The sequence below is a fragment of the Lynx rufus genome, unplaced genomic scaffold, assembly GCF_022079265.1.
Source record: "Lynx rufus isolate CCGP_SWC_20201006 ecotype Redwood Valley unplaced genomic scaffold, mLynRuf1.p SCAF_8, whole genome shotgun sequence".
In the NCBI taxonomy this organism is placed as follows: domain Eukaryota; kingdom Metazoa; phylum Chordata; class Mammalia; order Carnivora; family Felidae; genus Lynx; species Lynx rufus.
Genome location: NW_025814896.1, coordinates 121417642 through 121425196, shown reverse-complemented (window position 1 = coordinate 121425196; position 7555 = coordinate 121417642). Strand labels below are relative to the sequence as shown.

General features: G+C 35.8%; 1 protein-coding gene across 6 annotated transcripts in view; it reads left to right on the top strand.

The window, feature by feature from the left end:
• Window positions 1-321: 321 nt before the first annotated feature.
• Window positions 322-7555, top strand: part of NCOA1 (nuclear receptor coactivator 1) — a 186474-nt gene continuing 179240 nt past the window's right edge. For 4 of the 6 annotated variants that reach the window (XM_047067823.1, XM_047067826.1, XM_047067824.1 and 1 more), the window contains exon 1: window positions 323-647. The gene's annotated coding sequence lies outside the window, so the exon portion shown is untranslated. Of the gene's footprint in view, window positions 648-7555 lie in introns of all 6 variants that reach the window. The other 2 variants (XM_047067828.1, XM_047067827.1) reach the window with 1 other exon arrangement.

The window sequence follows — 7555 nt, the reverse complement described above, 5'->3', positions numbered from 1 at the left end:
CCCAGTTTGCTACATATCTTCATTGGGGATCTGAACCTTTTTAAAGCTAGTAACTGGGGCGCCTGGGTGGCGCAGTCGGTTAAGCGTCCGACTTCAGCCAGGTCACGATCTCGCGGTCCGTGGGTTCGAGCCCCGCGTCGGGCTCTGGGCTGATGGCTCAGAGCCTGGAGCCTGTTTCCGATGCTGTGTCTCCCTCTCTCTCTGCCCCTCCCCCGTTCATGCTCTGTCTCTCTCTGTCCCAAAAATAAATAAACGTTGAAAAAAAAAAAAATTAAAAAAAAAAAAAAGCTAGTAACTAATGATCTCTTATTAATTAATTAATTAGTGAGCTTTTAATCTTTAATTTCAATTTTTAAAATCTGTAGTAGGGACAAGGATGAGAATTGGCATTTCTTGAATAAAGCATCTGTGTAAGAATTTTCGTGTGCTTACAGGGAAACAGTGATATGTAATAGAATCTAAATCTGTAATGTTTTCAGTAGACTAAGTGTATCTTCTTTCTTCTACTGTAGATCTGTCCTTATTAGTGGAAATGTAACTGGAACTGACTCTGATGATAAAATCAAGGACCATCAGCAAGATCATGCAGTAGAAAATTTTGGTTCCAAATGAAGACCCCAACATTTAGAATTTCTACTTTTTCTAAGGTATTTGAGGCACAATTTTACTTTAATCTGACTCCTTGGAAGTCATTTTGTAATATTGGTTTCTATATACAGATTTCATAAGTTTAAAAGTTTTTGTATTAGAATGCTTAGCTTTTATGGAAGAATTCATCCTTCCCTACCCTCTTGCCCCCAAAACAGAAAAGATGCAGATTTAAAAGGGAGATAATCTTTATAATTAGTAAAGCATGTCAATTATAAGGAATATACTGGGTGCAGATTGAGACTGAGTAAACTAGGTTAGATAATAGTTTTAATTTTATTATTTATTAAATTATTATTTATTATTTATTAAAAATGTCAATTTAGTAATTATTTTATGTATGACCCTCTGGGATAGGCAGATGAATTAAGCATTCTGACAGAGTCTGCTCACATGATACATGAGATCTTAGTGATTGTCCTTTGGTTTGATTTGGAAACCTTTTTGTTCTTGGTCTCCTAAACTTATTATTAAGGGTTTTCTATTCACCAAGAGGTATCACTTTTACATGGGCTGTCTCTGTAGGACCTTTGGGATCTGATAGGTCAGTTTCACTTGGACCAGAAAAGGGAGATATGTAATTAAAGAATCAAGTGACACTTCCAAGTCATGGGGTGGATCCCACTTTAAAGACTACAAATGCCAGTTCAAAACAATGAATGTAAATGTAGTGTCAACAAAAAACATAGTGCTATCTATTTTTCTAAAATACATATAAATTCTAAACTGAATATAGTTAGGTATTTATTTAAAAACAAGAAAAAGTTTTTTTCTAATTATGTGTTTCCAAATAGGCAAGAAGTATGGAAAATTATTATTTTAGGGGGCAGGTCAAAGTTGGTAGTTCTCTGTATATATTATAGAGATTTGTAAATTAATCTTGCTCGAATACAGAGAAAAAGATCTGAGAAAAATGTATCACTTATTACTAGGATTATTAATTTAATTTTGTTCTGTTTTGGAAGAAGAATATGTAAAGCAATAAGTTCTAAAATAATAAGAATCCATGACATTGGAAAATCCTGACTGCGTCAGTTAAAATAAATGACTATCTTCTAAAGGGGCTGGTGTAACTGAACAATGTTTGTCGAAGAAAAGTTACCTTGAATCAAATAGATGAAAAAGAGATTGCTTTGATGAGAAGTTTTAGAACTGTTCTGGCAGCTAGTAGATATCTTGTACTTCTCCAAATTTTTTTGTGTGTCATTTTGAATCAAATAATAATGATGATTAAATATATAATTTGTCTTGTTTCCAGAACATTTCTCTTATTTTTTAACAACATTAGTCGAATGTCCAAGCTTTGCAAAGAATGATTCTAGATAATGGGGAAGAATATAAATTATTTATAACTTCCTTATAAACGAAGTTGAAGGCATTTTTCACTACAAAGGTTTACTGTTGGGGCTAGAGAAGCTAAATACACTCATTTGAAAACCATTTAAAAACAGTCAGAAGATGAGCACATAAAATCAAATTCTAGAAGTCCTTTCTGAGCAGTATAGTACTATGCTCAGATCTCAACAGAAGTTAAGATTAGGGAATAGGAAGTTCTGATCAATTGGATCTGCTAATGAATTGGTTGTGGTTGCTAACTATGGTTCTACTTGTGAAAGTGCAACATAGCCAAATTTATTTGCCTGATTCCTTAAATTAGGATATCTCTAATTCATCAATTTCTTGTATCTCCCCACTCATTTATTTCCAAGCTTTCACACAATATCCTTTATTAATATTTTTTATTTTCCCCTTTGAAAATGAAGAAAAGTGAAAATTTCACAAACAAAAATTTCACAGAAGTTTTATATAATACATTTCGACAATATTTTTTTGTAAATTTTTTGAGGGGGGGTGCTTTAGGTTTTGAGATTGTATCAAAGCAAAATAAAATCAGTACCTGAATTATGGCCCTAGAACATTTATAAGGTTATGTCTTAGATTACAGTTTACATTAAGTTAAAATGGTACCTTTAAAAAATGTTTGGACTCAAACATTTGAAAACAATTGTCAACAAGGTATATTGAGGGAATAGGTGTTCCCTTGCTACATTTCTCTCTGTGGGATGATGGAAAGAGCACAGGCTTTGGCTCTTCTCCTTCCATGCCACCCTGGGGAATTGAATTAATATTTCTGCCTTAGAAATACTACTTTTTAGACTTGTGATGAAAAGTGAAATGTGTATAAATTTTATAAAATAATGCTTCTCAGTGTGAGATTAATGTTGCTAAAGACGGAGAAGACCACACCAGTAAGTATTATTCACAGTTACCCTTCTCATAGCAAAAAACAGGTCAACTCACACTACTAGTGAGAAGCTTGTAAAACCAGTTTCAAAGTTAATGGCAAATATTATGCTTGGAGAGAAAGTAAAATGAGCTTTTGGCAAAAATCCCTTATCAAAGGCATACCATCTGGAAAAGCAATTACTGTCATGTGTGCATGCTAGCAGAATTTTTTGTTTTTCAGTTGGATGAAAGCACTGATGTTCAGAGAACATACCAGCACTTCATAGAGATGTGTTACTGTTTTATCACTGAGAAATCCATACTGGGGCAGAGGATTTTTGTTGTTATTTTGTTTTGTTGTTGTTGTTGGTGGTGATGGTGGTTGGTGGTCTTTGTTTTAGTTTTAAAGCCAGTGTTGCCTGGAAAAGTTGCATTGGTTCCTGTGATCGAAGCCCAGCAACGTTGGCCGCAGGGAAAGGGTGCACTTAAACTGCGAAGAAAAGAAATTGCACCAGGATATCAGTTCATACCTGCTTTTTTCAAGGAGAATTGGCATTCAGTAATGTAATTTCTGATTGTGATTTAGTATCAAAGAAAGTAGTAAAAATTGTGGATGTAAGTGATTTTTGACCACCAAAGCCATGACTTTTCAGTGTTTTATGAAGAAATGGCCAATAAGTATAGGATACTGCTTTTCCACAGTGATGAGTGCTGGTGCTGTAGTGTGACAGGGCTTTAAATGTTTAATTTTTTTAGTAAAGTAAGGTAAATATCTCTTTACTACTGATAATGCCATTTCTATGATTTTAAGGGGGCATAGCATAGCAAATACATTAAGTACGTCAAATAGTCACAGCATCATGAATTTTAATGTTAAGGATGAGGTATGAGGATTTCCAAAAGTCTGAATTATGGTACAGAATAATTCAACTTCTAAGAGTTTGACCATTTCCCCATACTTGATGATTTTATCAATTCATCAAAGAAAAAAAAAACAGTGAAATTTCATTGTGCATTTTAAAAAACCATACCCAAATTTTGGAATAGAACATGAAAAAATATGCCAGAGCCAGAATGCCAGCAGAGAATAGGTTCGGAAGCTTTTGTTTTGTTTTTTTGTTTTTTTTGGGTTTTTTTTTGCATTTAATGGAATGCTGAAAGTAGACTTCAGTGAGACATAGTGCTATAATTGATAATTTCTGGGTCTGTGTTCAATCATAATATTCAGAGTGTATAACACAGCTGATTTATAATGAAGAATTAGGGATTTTCAATTTAGTAGAAATACAGAATAAGAAGGAAATGAGTTGAATATGGAAAGCGGCTTATGGTTAAAGATGATTCAGACCTGGGCACTTGAAATCTCTGCAAAGAAGTTATCAAACATGAATAGGGTGTGGCAGAACAACGAAGGTGCTTAATTGGATGGGCTCTGGCTGGCCAAAGAGGAGACATTTTGAGTATCGTAAGTATAACTGCAGTATACTCAGTCACATCAACTTTGTTTAAGTCCATGAGTGCATAATGATAGTTAAAAAAAAAGAAACAAACCCCCAAAACTCATGAGTTTTCTTTGGAGTATGCTAAGGATCCCACTGTACCTGAAAGTAACCATGTAGTTGAGGAGAGGAAGTTTCTTTTCTGGGGATTATTCCGGTTAATAAATGAAGAATGAGTGATCAGTAGAACATCACCATTTTGTCATGAATCCCAGGACCTAAGTAAAGATTATTGGTGGCTGCTAACATCACAGAGAGACAGCCAGACATTAGGTTTCTCTCAGTGAAAGTTCACAACACTACCTATTAAGTATTCTTGCTAAAAAATTGAACTTGAGGGGCTCCTGGGTGGCTCAGTCAATTAAGCGTCTGACTTCGGCTCAGGTCATGATCTCACAGTTCACAAGTTTGAGCCCAATGTCAGCCCTGTGCTGACAGCTCGGAGCCTGGAGCCTGCTTCAGATTCTGTGTGTCCCTCTCTCTCTGCCCCTCCCCTGCTTGTGCTGTCTCTCTCAAAAATCAATAAATATTTTTAAAAAAAATTGAACTTGAACCTGAATTGCATCAAGCCTCTAGCTCTCATTGCCAGTTACTGGAAACACAGAAAACAGGGAAACAAATGAAATGATACTATGGAGATGCAGCCAGCAAAATCAAGGCTTTGGGGAAGTCCTTGGGACACACAACTTGTTTTTTTTTTCAATGAATAAGTTGTAGGGAACAAAAGAAGAGAAGTGACAAGGAAACCTGAGATTAATAGCAATGATTGGACCTTATTTAGGTCCAGATTTTAATACATAAATATTTATGAAATAATCAGGGAAATTTGAACACTACATATTTAGTATTAAGAAATTATTGTTAATTATTAGGTGTGGTAACAGTATGTAGTTATATTTAAAAAGAGTCATTATCTGGGGCGCCTGGGTGGCTCAGTCAGTTAAGCGTCTGACTTCGGCTCAGGTCATGATCTCGCGATCTGTGAGTTCGAGCCCCGCATCGGGCTCTGGGCTGACAGCTCAGAGCCTGGAGCCTGCTTCGCATTCTGTGTCTCCCTCTCTCTCTGCCCCTCTCTCACTTGTGTTCTGTCTCTCTCTGTCTACCAAAAATAAATCAATGTAAAAAAAATTTAAAAAAAAGTCATTATCTTTTAGAGACACATACTGAAATGATAGTGGATGCAAGGATATGTCTGGGATATGTTTCATTATTATCCAAAGTAGAGGGGAAGCTGTGGGTGGGGATTAAACCAGATTGGCCATGAGTTGATGTGATCATTGTTTAAAGTAGGCACCTGTGGTGTTGGGGGTGGTGGTGGTGGTGTAATTTTTGGTACTATTCTCTAAGCTTTTTTGAACATTTCCATACGAAACAAGTCCAGAAATTTACATTCTCTTTGTTGGCTTATAGGAGGACAATTGAATTATATGTATTTAGCAACCTGCCGAATTCTTATTTCTGATAATTTCCCGAGTCTGTTGGGTATTCTGTATAGAAAATCATATTGCCTACAAAAGGATAATTTTACTATACAGTGCTTTCTATTTATCAGGCTTTTATTCTAAGCACTTACACATATTAACCCATTTGATCCTTGCAGGAGCTCCAGTGATGCAGACATTAACTTGCCCAGGGTTACTAGCTGGGATTTGAATCCAGGCATTCTGGCCCCAGAGTCTGTACTTCTTTAGGTTTTTGTATCTCTCCTTGTAACTTCTCTCTGCTCTAATCCCTACACCTTTTATTTTTGTCTTAGTGTGCTGGCTAGAAGTTCAATTTTAAATAGGAATTTTCATTTGTAATTTTGATTTTGGAAATTGTCTTTATACTTAGGGGAGCCAGAGTCCAGTTGAATTTACTTCTTTACAAATGTAAGGTACTCATTACTCGTCTAAGAATTCGTGTGTAGCAAGAAACAAAAAGAATAAAAGTGTATTGTAACAGCTTCTAGTGTTTTTTGTTTTGTTTTGTTTTATTTTGAATTTACCTCCTGATCTGTAAGCAGCCTATTCATGGCTTATTTTACTTTCAATTACTTGTTGATTTCTTTGGTCCTGTTTGCTGAATTTCTTTGTGAATCTTAGATAAAAAATTATTCTTTCCTTTCCCCAGCCCTCACATCTGTTATATAATTACTTCCCACCTGACTTTACATAGGTTGCATGAGACAAAATAAGACAAAGTATGTAGTATGTGGTTTAGCACATAATATATATCTAGTAAAAATATGCCTTTTGGCTTAAGAGATAACTACTTCATAATGTTTTTTAAAAAGTAGTTCTTTTTCTTTAATTAATTTTTAAAATGGGGAAGGGTGGGTATATACGGCTTAGTTACATTAAGAATTCCTAAGCCTGGGACAGGTGGCAAAAACTGTTGATAATATGTTATGGTGGTTTAATGAATAATCTCTGTGTTCTCTGTAAAGAGCTTTTTTATAATTTTCTCTGAGTTTGAGAAAGGTTACTGGGAGAGCTGGTTGTTAAAAGAATACTTGCCTGTTAGGGGGTGAGGTGGGAACAATTTAGGGGGAAATGTGACTTGTTCCAACTACATGGGTTTTAAGATAGCTAAGCTTCATGAAAGGAGGCATATAGGCTCTAGTAAGAAGGAAAATTTTGGTTTCACCCTCAAGAGAAAGATGAATCACAATTACAGCCTTTCCCTAAAGGTTATGGAAGGTAGCCATTTGAAGGCATGGGCTAGTTAAAAGTTGTACTATTTTTCTGTACTTCACCACACTCCTCCCTCTGACTCAGGTACACCTGTGATTTTATATAGCAATAAACTGAAGCAACCTAACATATCTTAAATTGTATTTTTGAAAATGATGGGGCACTTGGGTAGGGCTCAGTCAGTTGAGTGTCTGATTCTTGACTTTGGCTCAGGTCACGATCCCAGGGATGTGGGATTGAGCCCCGTGTTGGGCTCTGCGCTAACCATGGAGCCTGCTTAAGATTCTCTCTCTCTTTTCTCCTGCCTCTCTGCCACCTTGCACATGGGCTTTCCCCCTCTCTGTCTCTCTGTCTCTCTGTCTCTCTCAAATAAAAAAAAGAAAAGAAAGTTGACATTAAGCTATTTGGAAACTAAAGATGCTAGTAGAGGCACAGGAGTTCCATTTTTTCAAATGACAGCTATAATCATTGAGTGGCATAGCTATTAAAATTGAATAATCAGTCGCT